Source organism: Gouania willdenowi, chromosome 5, assembly GCF_900634775.1.
Source record: "Gouania willdenowi chromosome 5, fGouWil2.1, whole genome shotgun sequence".
Lineage (NCBI taxonomy): Eukaryota > Metazoa > Chordata > Actinopteri > Blenniiformes > Gobiesocidae > Gouania > Gouania willdenowi.
In genome coordinates, this window is record NC_041048.1 from 6756105 (window position 1) to 6768338 (window position 12234).

The 12234-nt window shown below is 34.8% G+C and overlaps 1 protein-coding gene across 1 annotated transcript in view; it reads left to right on the forward strand.

The window, feature by feature from the left end:
• Window positions 1-4471: 4471 nt before the first annotated feature.
• Window positions 4472-12234, forward strand: part of ece1 (endothelin converting enzyme 1) — a 34897-nt gene continuing 27134 nt past the window's right edge. The window contains exon 1 of the mRNA XM_028446423.1: window positions 4472-4761. The gene's annotated coding sequence lies outside the window, so the exon portion shown is untranslated. The remainder of the gene's footprint in view (window positions 4762-12234) is intronic.

Genomic DNA, 12234 nt, shown 5'->3' on the forward strand with positions numbered 1-12234 from the left:
TTTTTTTTTGGAAAAAGTCACAATCATGTTTATGATGTAGTTTTAGTGTCAATTATTGCTAGAATTGTGCATTTTATTTCCATGCAACGTATGCAAGACCACTATATTATTGTGTTAAAAGGTGTTACAATGCGGCTATGGTTGATTCTTTAATGGAGGACACACAAAAAATCTGACAACAGAAATATTTTGAGCAAAATGTACTTAACCATTAATTAATATAGATACATATTGTTGCAGAATAATAGTGTTTACCTTGTTTGACAGGATAATGCTATACTCCTAAAAGATAAATATGCTTCTGAATGTGAAATGTTGAAGGACGTTCAGTCACTATCTTAAACAGCCATAATGTTATGGCTAATTGTTAATGTCACCATGACCTTACCGTGAATATATTAATTTCATTTATTTATTCATTTGAGCAGCATATTACAAACTTATTTTACTTAATAACAAAACTAAAACAATTGTGCTTAAAAGAAGTTCAAAGAACTTATAAAAACCTACCCCTCATCATCTGAATCATCACTACACAAACTTTCAGCATATACTCATGTAAACAACACATGCATGACTCTATGCTTGTACATTATTAACAATAATTTATGGTCGTACAATCAAAGGAAAAAGAAAAGCACAATTTAAAGTCATACAAATAACAAATCAAATATCTTACTTTCCGTTTATGGTCGTACAAAGAAGGATTTATAGTTATACAAAAATAATACACTGTAGAATAATGACAAATTATGAGTATTCTCCAGCATATCTCCTCAATATAATGTCATTATACATTCTTTTAAAGTGTCCTAGTTTTTGGCTTATTTTACTTACTTATTTTTTACTTGGGAGAGACACATACTTTTAAGGGTGGTGTGAAAGCAATGTTTTCTCATCACAAATTATCCTCTTAAATTATGATTTCCTTCTCTACTTTTAAACAATTCAAACAGGGTGAAGATTATGACTTGATTTACACATCACAACAAGGTTTCTACATGTATTTAAATCTTCAAGTTTCATTATGTGAGATGTTAAAAACAGCGCATGTATATGATCCCTAAATCCTACATTATGAACAATTCTTAAGGCTTTTTTCTGAAGTTTGTAGAGTGGATCTAAATTAGTTTTATAAGTGTTGCCCCAAACCTGAATACAGTATCTGATATAGAGGAAAATTAACAAACTATATATAATATGTAATGCTCTGTAATTTAGCAGATGTCTAGCTCTAGACATAACTGATGTACTCCTTGCCATTTTTGATTGTATATTTGCTATATGAGGTTTCCAGCTGACATTATGACTTAAAATCACACCCAGAAATATATAATTGTAAACTCTCTCAATTTCCGTATTATTAATTTTTAATTTTACTTCAGTGTCTTTAATTCGTTTACCAAAAATCATCATTTTTGTTTTCATGATATTCATTTTCAAATTGTTACTATCAAACCATTGTTTTAACTTATTTAATTCTGTTGAGATTTCAGTCATAAGAAGCTGTAAATTCTTTCCTGAGCCCAAAATAGTTAATTTGTATTTTATGCATGGAAGCCAGTGTTTTATGGGTAATTTACTAATTATTGGGGCTCTACTAATAATTGGGGCTCTCCAGGACAGGATTTCCACATTACTATAGTATGGGCGTTTCTATGGAGGTAGATTTGTCTATTATTCAATAAAGAATAATATTTTCAATCAAAAAAAAAAGTTTACTTAAATAAAAAGAAAATTTTTTCAATCAAAATAAAAAGACTGTTCAAATGCAATTATTTAGATCTCAAATATATTTATTTTTTTTATTTCTAAGTCTTTCTTTGATTTAAAATGTTTATTATTGATTAAAGTCAACTTTTTTAATTGAAAAGTTTTTCTTATTGAAAAGATTTGTTTTGATTGAAAATAGATTTTCCAATTGAATAATAAACTTCCATACATTTACAATTCATTTATTATTAATTTTTATGTATGTTTTTTTTAATTATATTGTTTATTATTTATATTACTATAACTACTAATTATAGCTGTTGTTTTCTTCTGTTGCCAGTTCTGTGTTTACTTTGTGTTAGTTAGACTTGTTGCAGTTGTTTTTGGTCAGTGTCATTTTTCTGTGTTAATCTTGTACCTTTTTTTTACATCCTGACCAAAGTTAAATTTGACCAACCCAACATTGTGTTGAATAAGCAGCAAAAAGGTAAATTAATTGCTGAAAAAGTGTGCATTTGTACTCTCTTATGTAATATTTAACACGCTGGATGCATTTAAATGCCACATGAATTGACTGTGCTTTGTGTAACGTCTGTAAATGAATTTCGATCCTCCCCTCGGGGGTATTTTTAATGATCTGTTTGCCTGCAAAGTCAATATTTACAGAGCTGCAGCAGATCCTATGAGCACCACCAAGATGATTCCCTGCACGTACGACAGCGTTGGCTTTTCTGCTCATGTCAACAAGAGAGGGAAGCTGTGTTGCAATTCAGTGTGAAAAAAAGTCCTACAGCCTCTCGATCATTTTAGCTCAAGGGCCAAATACGGAGCAGTTTGATCTCAAAGGGGGCCACAGATTTTATGCGGGAAAACCAATAATTTCAACTATATTGTGCCCTAGTTTGCACTTCTACGTATACATAAAATACAAAATATGTAAGAAACCGACAATATCCTAGCAATAAGTCAGTCCCAACAGGATATTTACTTTAAATTTCCTAGATTTTGTGAACAATTACTATTTAATTAACGAAAATATTATGTCATAATTTGTGAAAAATTGAACGATTTTTTAGGAAATCATAGTTTTTTCAACTATTTAACATTAAAAATGACTAATTATGCAATATAAGCACCAGAAAAACTGTGAGTCTCTGCAAATGTTGTTGAGTTTCATTTACACAATGATTTATGTTTTCTCTGTCATTTTTACGTTCTCCTGTGGGCCAAATTGGATGCTCCAAAGGGCCGGGTTTGGCCTCCAGGCCGTGAGTTTGACACTTGTGCCCTAGATTCTCAGAAATGAATCCACATAAGAATAACTCTAAGACGAGTCATTTTTGCCTTCAGTTTAAACCTGCTACAATCCGAAATGTAAATTTCACAGATCTTACTTAAACTTAACAGAAGGTTTACTGAAATGGATTAGGGCCAATTTTGATGGAGAAAATCATTTTGGGCAAATCAAGAATAAAGTCGTAATGTTGAGATTAAAGTCGAAATGTCAAAATTAAAGTTGAAATGTCGAGATTAAAGTTAAAATATAGTGGCTGTCTACAAAATGATTTGTATCAAAGAAGACGTTAAACTATACGTAGAAGTTGGGTTTATTAACAAAGACATTCTTTCTCTTTTAGCTTATAAACACGGCGTTGATTAGGGACAGTTTTGGTGGAGACTGTTGTCGTATATGGTTAATTGGCCCTCATCAGCTTCCGTAGATTGGAGTTCATTAACAAACCTTTGACTATTGTATTTTGAGTTTATTTTTCTAAATTTCGACTTTAACCTTGTCTTTTGATTTGCACAAAATTATTTCCTCCACCAAAATTGGCCCTAATCTGCTTCCGTAAATGCTCATGTCTACAAGTAAATAACTTTGTGTTACTACTTGTTGTACTAGTCAAGCTTTGAGTTTTTATTCGTCATGTATTTTAGGTCTACACTACCAGTACACAATTCTGTTTTATTAGTAAGGTCTACTTGTGAAAAATGCTAAATAGTACTTCTAGTACACTGAAAATCTCACTAGCAGTACTATTACTAGTACTCAACCAACCAGTAAACCAAAACTGAGTAAATGTATTCCAAATATGAGTATTAGTACTAGAGCTTAACTATTGATGATATCGCTGATATGAAATGCTTGAACGGCTTTTATGTTATGGAGACAAAAAAAAAGACAATTACAAATAAATAAATACATGTGGAATTGCAATTATAGATAGATAGATAGAAAAATTAATTTAACTACATAATACTACAATACTGAGTACACAATATACATTAATATGATAACACACACTATAACAATGTAAAACTGACCTATTGGTGTGAGATAAATAATGGATTGCACTTGTATGTGAAATATTGCACATAGATAGGATAAGTATATAAATAAACACATATAGAAAGCATGCATGCATGATTGAGGAAATAAATAAATAGAAGGTATATGGTAAGAAAGACATACAAAACAAGTATTTAATGCATTTAGTCATTTATGTGTTTATTTCTGCAATTATTTATTCATTCAAGTACTTTTTTAGCTTCTTTTTTTTTTTTAAATGTCTACATTTATTTATTTGTAGTTATTTATTTATTTTGTCCCCCATAGGGTTTTGTTACTGAAACAGTGCGACCTCTACTGGAAAAACGTGGGAATTGCAGTTATACGTATTTTTGCACTGCCGTCTCGTGTTTTCTATGATTTTTTCTTCTTTTTTTTTTAAACAAATTACAGACAGAACAGATATATACCCTGGCGGCCCGGTTTGGGCCCGCGGGGTGTATGTTTGACACCCCTATCCTCGCTTTAAAGTTACAGCGTTAATAAGTTACTGATTATTCGCTGTGTTTTGCACTGCAGTGAGCGCGTGTTACTTCCGGAGAGTCGTCGCAGCGCAGCGCGAGGAGCGTCGGGTGGGAGGAGAACCATCTTGACCCTGAAGTCATTGTTTGTATCCAGAGTTCGTCTCCTGTCCTCGGTCAGAGAACGAGCCAGAGTCCCGGACCACGTCTGGGGAAGTGGACCAACTGACAGCAAGGGTGAGTGTGTATGTCTCTATTCTATTTAGACACGGTTATTAATGATTAAATAAACACTACACAATGTGTTAAATACTATTGAACTACAGGAAGAGCTCCGCTTTTAGGTTATTATTTCGCAGAAGTGTGCGTTTTTATTTAAGACACAGGTGTTAAGGTGAATAAATCTCATCGGACTGTAGTTGTATCTAATTTAATCACTGTTTAAATGGACTTTTGTCTTTATAAACACCAGGAAGAGCTGTAGAGAAATGAGATAAATGCAGCAAAAAATATGAACAACACGTTCAGGACAGGATAAAAAAAACACATTAAAACAGATAAGGTGTCCAAACCTTGTGCTTTTCATAAGACAATCTGTTTCCATTAGTATGTATAAGTTCAAAAGCAGGAAACAGGTCATACACAGTGTATGAGCAATCACCTGATGGTGTGAAATGGACAACTTTTGTCTCAGTGGAGGCCACAATGATGTGATTGTCTGATCCAAGGACCACATATTTAAAAATCAAAGTCAACATTTAGAATGAATGACCAATCTGAGCATTAACACAAAGAGTTTGGTCTGTTTTTACGCCTTTTTGTGTGTGTTATGAGTCATTTTGTGTATTTTTGTTGTTTGCTTGTGTGTTTTGGTTGTCGTTTTCAATTTTTCTGTATGACTTTTGCATATATTTGTATTGTTTTGTGGGCGTTATTAATGCCAGTGTTTTTCTCAAATAAGCAGAAGACCCTGACTGCGGACTGCACTTTGGGGCTGCGCTCAACTTTCAATAAACCAATCGCGTTAAGACTTACTGTAACCCTAACCCATCTATTTTGTATGCCTATAGAATTATGTAACATATGAAATTATTTGTATGGCACAATTTATTTTGAGGTCGATTATTTTTAACTGTATAAGAATCACAATAGCATGCCGCATTGAGCTCCGCCCCGAACGGCGGACTGATCTGAGCGAGTATAAAAGCGCCGCCTCCTGGTTTGCGCTGCACTAACACTGTTCGCTGCCATCATGGTTTTGAATTCATTGTATTTGTTTAGGATGATGAGCTGTTTTTCCATTGTAAAGATGGTCGCTCTGCACGTACCCAGGTTGAAAACACTTGGCTTAAATTAGCGTGTTTTTTTTTACCTTTGTAGGTTTGGTTAGTTGAAGCCCGCTAACGTAGATTAATTCAGGATATAGTTATCTAGCTTCGTAGCATACCCCTAAAATTACTCCATCGAATTTATTTGCACATTTCATCGCAATTTTTCAAAAAAAATGGGCGTGCCCATCACTTTGGAAATACTGTATGGTTATTAATGGGCATGGTGTATTTTTTTTTTTTTGCCATTTGGAGTTTTTTGTTTTGTGTGTATTTGTTGTAAACTTGTATACTTTTCTGTAAATTTGTATGTTTGTTTTTATTAGTCATTCTGTGAAGTTTTGTTGTCAATTTGTTTATTTTAGTTTTGGGAACAGAGTAGTTTGACAAACAATGTAATTCATAATCTACAGCAGAATCGACACGTCTTTTTGTTTTGTTTTTTTTACTCTGTTAAAAATAATAAAATAAAATTATTGGGAACAGATGTGAACCTGTTTTGTTGGGTTGGTTTTTTTTTTTTTTTTTTAATTTGTGAGATTTGCTTTTAAGGCAGATTAAGTCAGATTCACTGCTTGATATAGCAAACATCTGGGCTGAACTGATGTTACATTCTCATTGGTTTCATTTCAGAACATGTTCCTCACTGCTGTCAGTTTTTGGATTTATTTAAACAATTAAAACAATGAAAGTGGCCTTTACATGGACACAATGCTGTTGGTGCAGATATCAACCAATGACTTTTTTGTACAGGCTCATGCACGTGTGACTTATTTGGTCTAATGTTATTACATGGATATGCTGCTGCACTTAAGCAGATTGGTTTTACTTTGTAGTGTTTTGCATGTTTCCAATCATATAACATGCTTATAACTATGAGAAAGAAAGATCATTCCTTTCTTTAGAGCAGGATAAAGCTTTATCGCATGGGAAGGCAGCTTTTTTTTAACCGGTATATTACCAGGGTGTTTCCCTAAAGGAAGCATCTCTCGGCTGTGACATAAAGAATTTTCCACTGCTGTCGTGACATTAAAGGTCACGAGCTGAAACCCAAGAAAACATTGTCTTATCTGTGGCCTTCAGGCAGAAACACTGGGAACCCAACACAAAGAAAAGCAAATTGGAGCTTTATACAGCGTACAAACCCAAGGATTAGACTATACTAGACTGTAATATGACACCAACCTCTTAGTTAAACAACTGCATTCTATTTCAAAATAAGGATTGTTGAAAATTATTGAACTTTTTTTATATAACATCTATTTAAACTTGATTGTAATGATAACCTGTTCACCGGGTTTTTTATTTCTCACTGACGCCCACAGCTTTATTTATACGTGGAATGATTTGTCAGATGTTAAAATGACATTTAAAATAAGTCAATTGTAAGGCTGTTAATACACAATTAAGTTTTGATCTTTTATTAATTCCAGCAAGTTAATTTTGTCTTCTTTTTTTAATAATATGTTAAGGTTTCATTTATTCATAAAACTTTTTTTTTCATGAAATTTACTTTGATCTCCTGACATGTTTTGACTGCCAACTGTCAGTCTTCCTCAGAGGTCCTCAGTTCTTTCTGGGCGGGGTCAACTTGAGTGTTTTGTCAACTTGACAGTTTCACTTCCTGAAAAAAAGTCAGTTGAGTGAATGAAATCTTTCTATATTCATATGTCATTGGTCATGTTGACTTGTTCCTGAATGCATTATATTAAACTCACTTTCCTGAATCCACTACAGCTGTTTTAGGGGCTACAATTTTCATTTTCAAAATTTCCCAAATTCTGTTTCAGTATGTATCCATTTTATACCCTGAAAAAATGATGTAACTTTTTTGTTTCATTTGTAACGTGTCCCATTTCTGATGTAAAATGTGTGACCGTAACCCTAACTCTAACCCCAACCGCCAACCTGAGAATCACCCTTGCTGCCTGGTGATGTTAGATGCTTCTGTAGTGACATGTCACCAGGTAAAATGATACCCGGTTAAACTAATATACCAACAGCTAAACCTGTCTTTGTTTTTTTTTTACCTAGTCTGCACATGCTGTTGATGGTCAACAATACATCTAGTGCAATGTCTTAATGACAGCTGTACATGTTTTATTATTGCAGGGAAATAAATACATAGATTTTATTGCATAATTGTAACCCCAAGGAAGGGTAAGAAAAACTTTATTCCAGGGATGATATTAAAAGAGAGGGCAGTGCCACACCTAGAGAGAGTTAGGGTGGGACAGTGAAATGAGTGGGGAAAGTAAGTAGGGTATCCCGATCCGATATTGATAACGGATATCGGTCCGATATCAGCCAGAAAAGGAATATCGGATTTTATTGGACTGCATCTAAAATCTCCAATATAAGCGCTTCGCCCTCAGTTGTTCCCACCATATACTGACAGTAAAAAAGAACTGAAGTGAACTTGAATTGTTGACTATTGTTCTCTGTTTGAGTAACATCACTTCATCAAGCCTTTTCTAACATTCCACACTTCAAAATAAGTCATAAAAGTATGTATGATTCGTGCTGATATCGTATCGGATCGGTATCGGCCAATCATCAAGACTGCAATGTCGGTATCGCAACGGAAGTGAAAAAGTTGTATCGGGACATCCCTAAAAGTAAGTCGTCGTGCTGAAAGTGTAATGTGACGTTACTGTGTTGTGCATATTTTGTTGTGGGGTTTTATCTATAAATTTCGTAATTCTATAAAAAAAAAACAGTGCATTTTCGTATTTGAATACAGTCATAATATTCTGAGATTTTAGATGCAATCCGACCAATATCCGATTGGCACAACCTTAATCTGAACCGCTTGTTCTTCACAACACATTAAAAACAGACTTCAGATGAAACTCGGCATTCATTTTCACTCGTAGGATAACACAATCACTAGTTCATCTAAAACACCTAGCATGACAGTAAAATTGGACATTTGTCCATTTACGAGTCATTGTTGGCGTGTAAATATGTGATATTACAAAACATGTAATTGAGGTATTTTCGTGTCAAACTGGGGTCAGATTTAAATAAAGAGAGAGAGAAAAAAAGACTTCAGATTGCTTATTACGTTTCAAAATTCTGTGATTTCCGTCTGTTTTCCACGATCACAGAAAATGATGGTATAGTTGTGGTATAGTCTCTCCTCTTTGTCTTCTAGTCAGGATTCACATATTAGTATCTGATTAATAGCTTCAGAATAATGAGGTTTTTGCCTGACACTTGTGGTCTGTGGGTCATCTTAGTGGAGCTCAGAAAGAAGGTGCGTAAGTCGACGTCCAATTTCGACAGAAACGCAGCCTCTAATCACAGACGTCTGTAATTTGTTCCTGAATACAAGGCTTAGATTGTCGCTCCACTTGGTGTGGACTTGTTAACTACTGATCCCATGTGGTCAGAAACCACATTTACACCCTGCATCCTGCTCAATTACTATTATGGGTGCCTGTGCTGCCTTTTCGTCGAACGCAGAATGTTTATACTGCCAACTTGCGTCAAACAAACCAATAAATCATCCACAGCTTTGAACAACCACTCGTTTACTTTTTACACCGTAAATTGTTGCTAAAGTGAATATTACGCCTAATACGTATCACAGGTTGCACAGCACTCATCCCTAAACACAAACATACTCCAGTTATTTTTGGAAGAATGCCCCCGTGCTACAAATAATCATCTGGTTTGCAGGATCAGTGACGAATTGCTGACGCATGTCTGAGGTTTACAGCCTTGCGCTCAGGCCGTGGCCTTGCGATGGTTCCAAGAATGGCAGGATACTGACCTCACCGTGTCAACCTTTCTGTGGGAAGATATCTGCAGATTACGCAGGACAATATGAGGTGTCCACTTAACCAAAGACACGCTGCATGCAATCTGCATCGTTTTGTGTTTTCAAATGGCTCCCAGTCGTCTCTCAGCGCGACTTCCTAGAAGTAGGGCATCAACAGGAAATTTTGCAGTTGGCTGCTGCCTTCACAGATGTTCTTTGAAGCTGGGATAATGTGCTAATGATGGTGGATAATTTGGCTCAATTAAACATATCGTTTAAGGTTAAGTAAATATGTCGGAAATAAACTGAATAAATAAAGTAAACCCCCAGGTTTTTGCTTGGGGAAATTAAAAAAATGCCTTGATTATGGGCGTTGCTTCTAGAGTAGTAAGACACGCCCAGTCACAGCAGCCCCGCCCCCACAGTGCTGTAGAGTTCCACATGGAGCTGTCAATCAGTGCTCACTGAGGGCTGTGAGAGGAGAAAACTGAGTCCCTCCTCCCATCTTTTATAAAAGGGGTGGAGCCAACAGTGACGGTTAGTGACTTCCTAATCCGAAAAGACGTCAAAGATCTAATCTCAGCCGATAGCAAAATTTAATTGCAGAAGCCGGCGTTCAACCCATAGAGGGCAGTCACTCGGACATTTTACAACTAAAATTGCTAAATGTAAATTAGGACGAGGATCAATAAACTACATAACCTCATACCTAATCACATATGTATTCAGATTATTGGTTTTAGGATGTATACATACACTTAATATTGATAATTGTAAAAAATATTTTATTCATATATATTTTTTAGTCCAGGCCTTGAAGCTTGCCTTAATGCTGAACTTTAACAAGAACAGTTGTTTGATTTTGGCATTTTACCTACAAATCACAAGGGTTAGTATTGGACCACCTGCAATACAATAACATTGAGTCCATGTGAACGTCTCAAATGAGATATCCGTCACTTATAAATAGGTTATGTGAGAAGAAAATGTAAATATTTATTTTAATAAGGAATTTAACTTAACTTATTAGCTTTTCCCGACTTACTGTTACTGGATTACAAAAAGACAGCTGTACAAAATCACAGGATGAAGTAAAAAGTGAACTTTCTGCTGATGCAATTAAGAAAATCATAAACATCTGTTTGAAGGACTTAAATAAAGGATTGAACTGAAACCATCAATATAGCTTCAGGTTTAAGTAGCATCTTCATAACCAAGTGGGGTAACAATAAGTGGTTAGTTTGATTGTGGTACATTTTAAACAAAGATTTTGCATTAGAATACAGTTGCTTGTATGCTAATAATTTTTGTCCAATCACAGTCGATGGTGTTTCTGTCAAACTTTAAATCATAACAAAACAGGTTAGAGGCTCAGATTTTCCTTTACAAAATTCCCCAAATTCCGTTTCAGAGTTTACTCATTTGATGAAGGTATGATAAAGATGTAACGAACAATGTATAGGCATCAATTTAGTCATTGTTAATAGTTTAGCTTTATATAAGGTACTCTATATGTTGTCAAAGCAATGTCTCCAGAAAAAGTTCAAGAGAAATTTACATGGAGTTCCGTCCAATACACCAGCTACAGTACAATAGTTGAAAGTTGCTACAAAAGGCTGTAAATTAGGCTGCAGAACCGTCAAAGTTCCCATACTGAGTACTTTTACTTACGCTGGAGTCTTTGACCATGGCCCGCTAGATATGACTAGCAGCGCATTTGCACTGTGGTCAATTTCCAGAACTGCTTTTTTATCCCACGCAGATTTATTCGAGCCAAGTGTCACCCTTGATCAGGGGAAAGTACTTGTGAACAGAATAGATATCTGATTGTATAAAGTGTTCAGCTACCGCCCTTTGTAAAGCCGAATGATGAGCAGCGATTATATTTTCGCAAATATATTTTATAAATTTTTACACTGGGCTTTCACCAACATGGGAAATAATCGGTGGACAGACAAGGTCCAGGCACTCGCGGCTATTTTTAAAGTCGCTTACTTCTTGGATCACTTGTGTGGAGGAATTCAAAGGGCAATGTAATGCAGATGTCAACAGAGAGTGAGATGGAAATGGCGATAAGACGATGTTTTATGGGATTGTTTTGATCAAAGGAGCTTGTACTCACCTTGCTAACCTTGACGTAATAACTTTAATCAGCTTGACTTCTCTGTCCTGGCACCACTTTGTGATTATTTATTGTTGCTTTATTGCTTTTAAAATGCACCCTATATTGAAATAATGACTTTTTAGTTGAAAGTACTACAATACTATTGAAGCAAATAAGATTTTGAAAAACAATGTCATCTAAAACAAATGCTTTGATTTAATGGGAAACAATTTTGGGTTGACTTCTTAGGTTATTGAGATGTGCATGATAGATTCTGTGTAACTTAATTCTATTGAATCGTTACAACTAATATAGTATTAGTAATAATCTTTAGGGTAGGGGTGTCAAACTAATTTTAATGTTCAAGGGCCACATATGACCCAGTTTGACCTCAAGTGGGCCGTACCAGAAAAATCTTTGTTTTTGTGAAGGATAAAAGCACAAATTCCAAACAAAATCCAGATATTTAAGCATTTGTTGAAAATTCCTTGACTTTGCAACGAGTTTTCTCG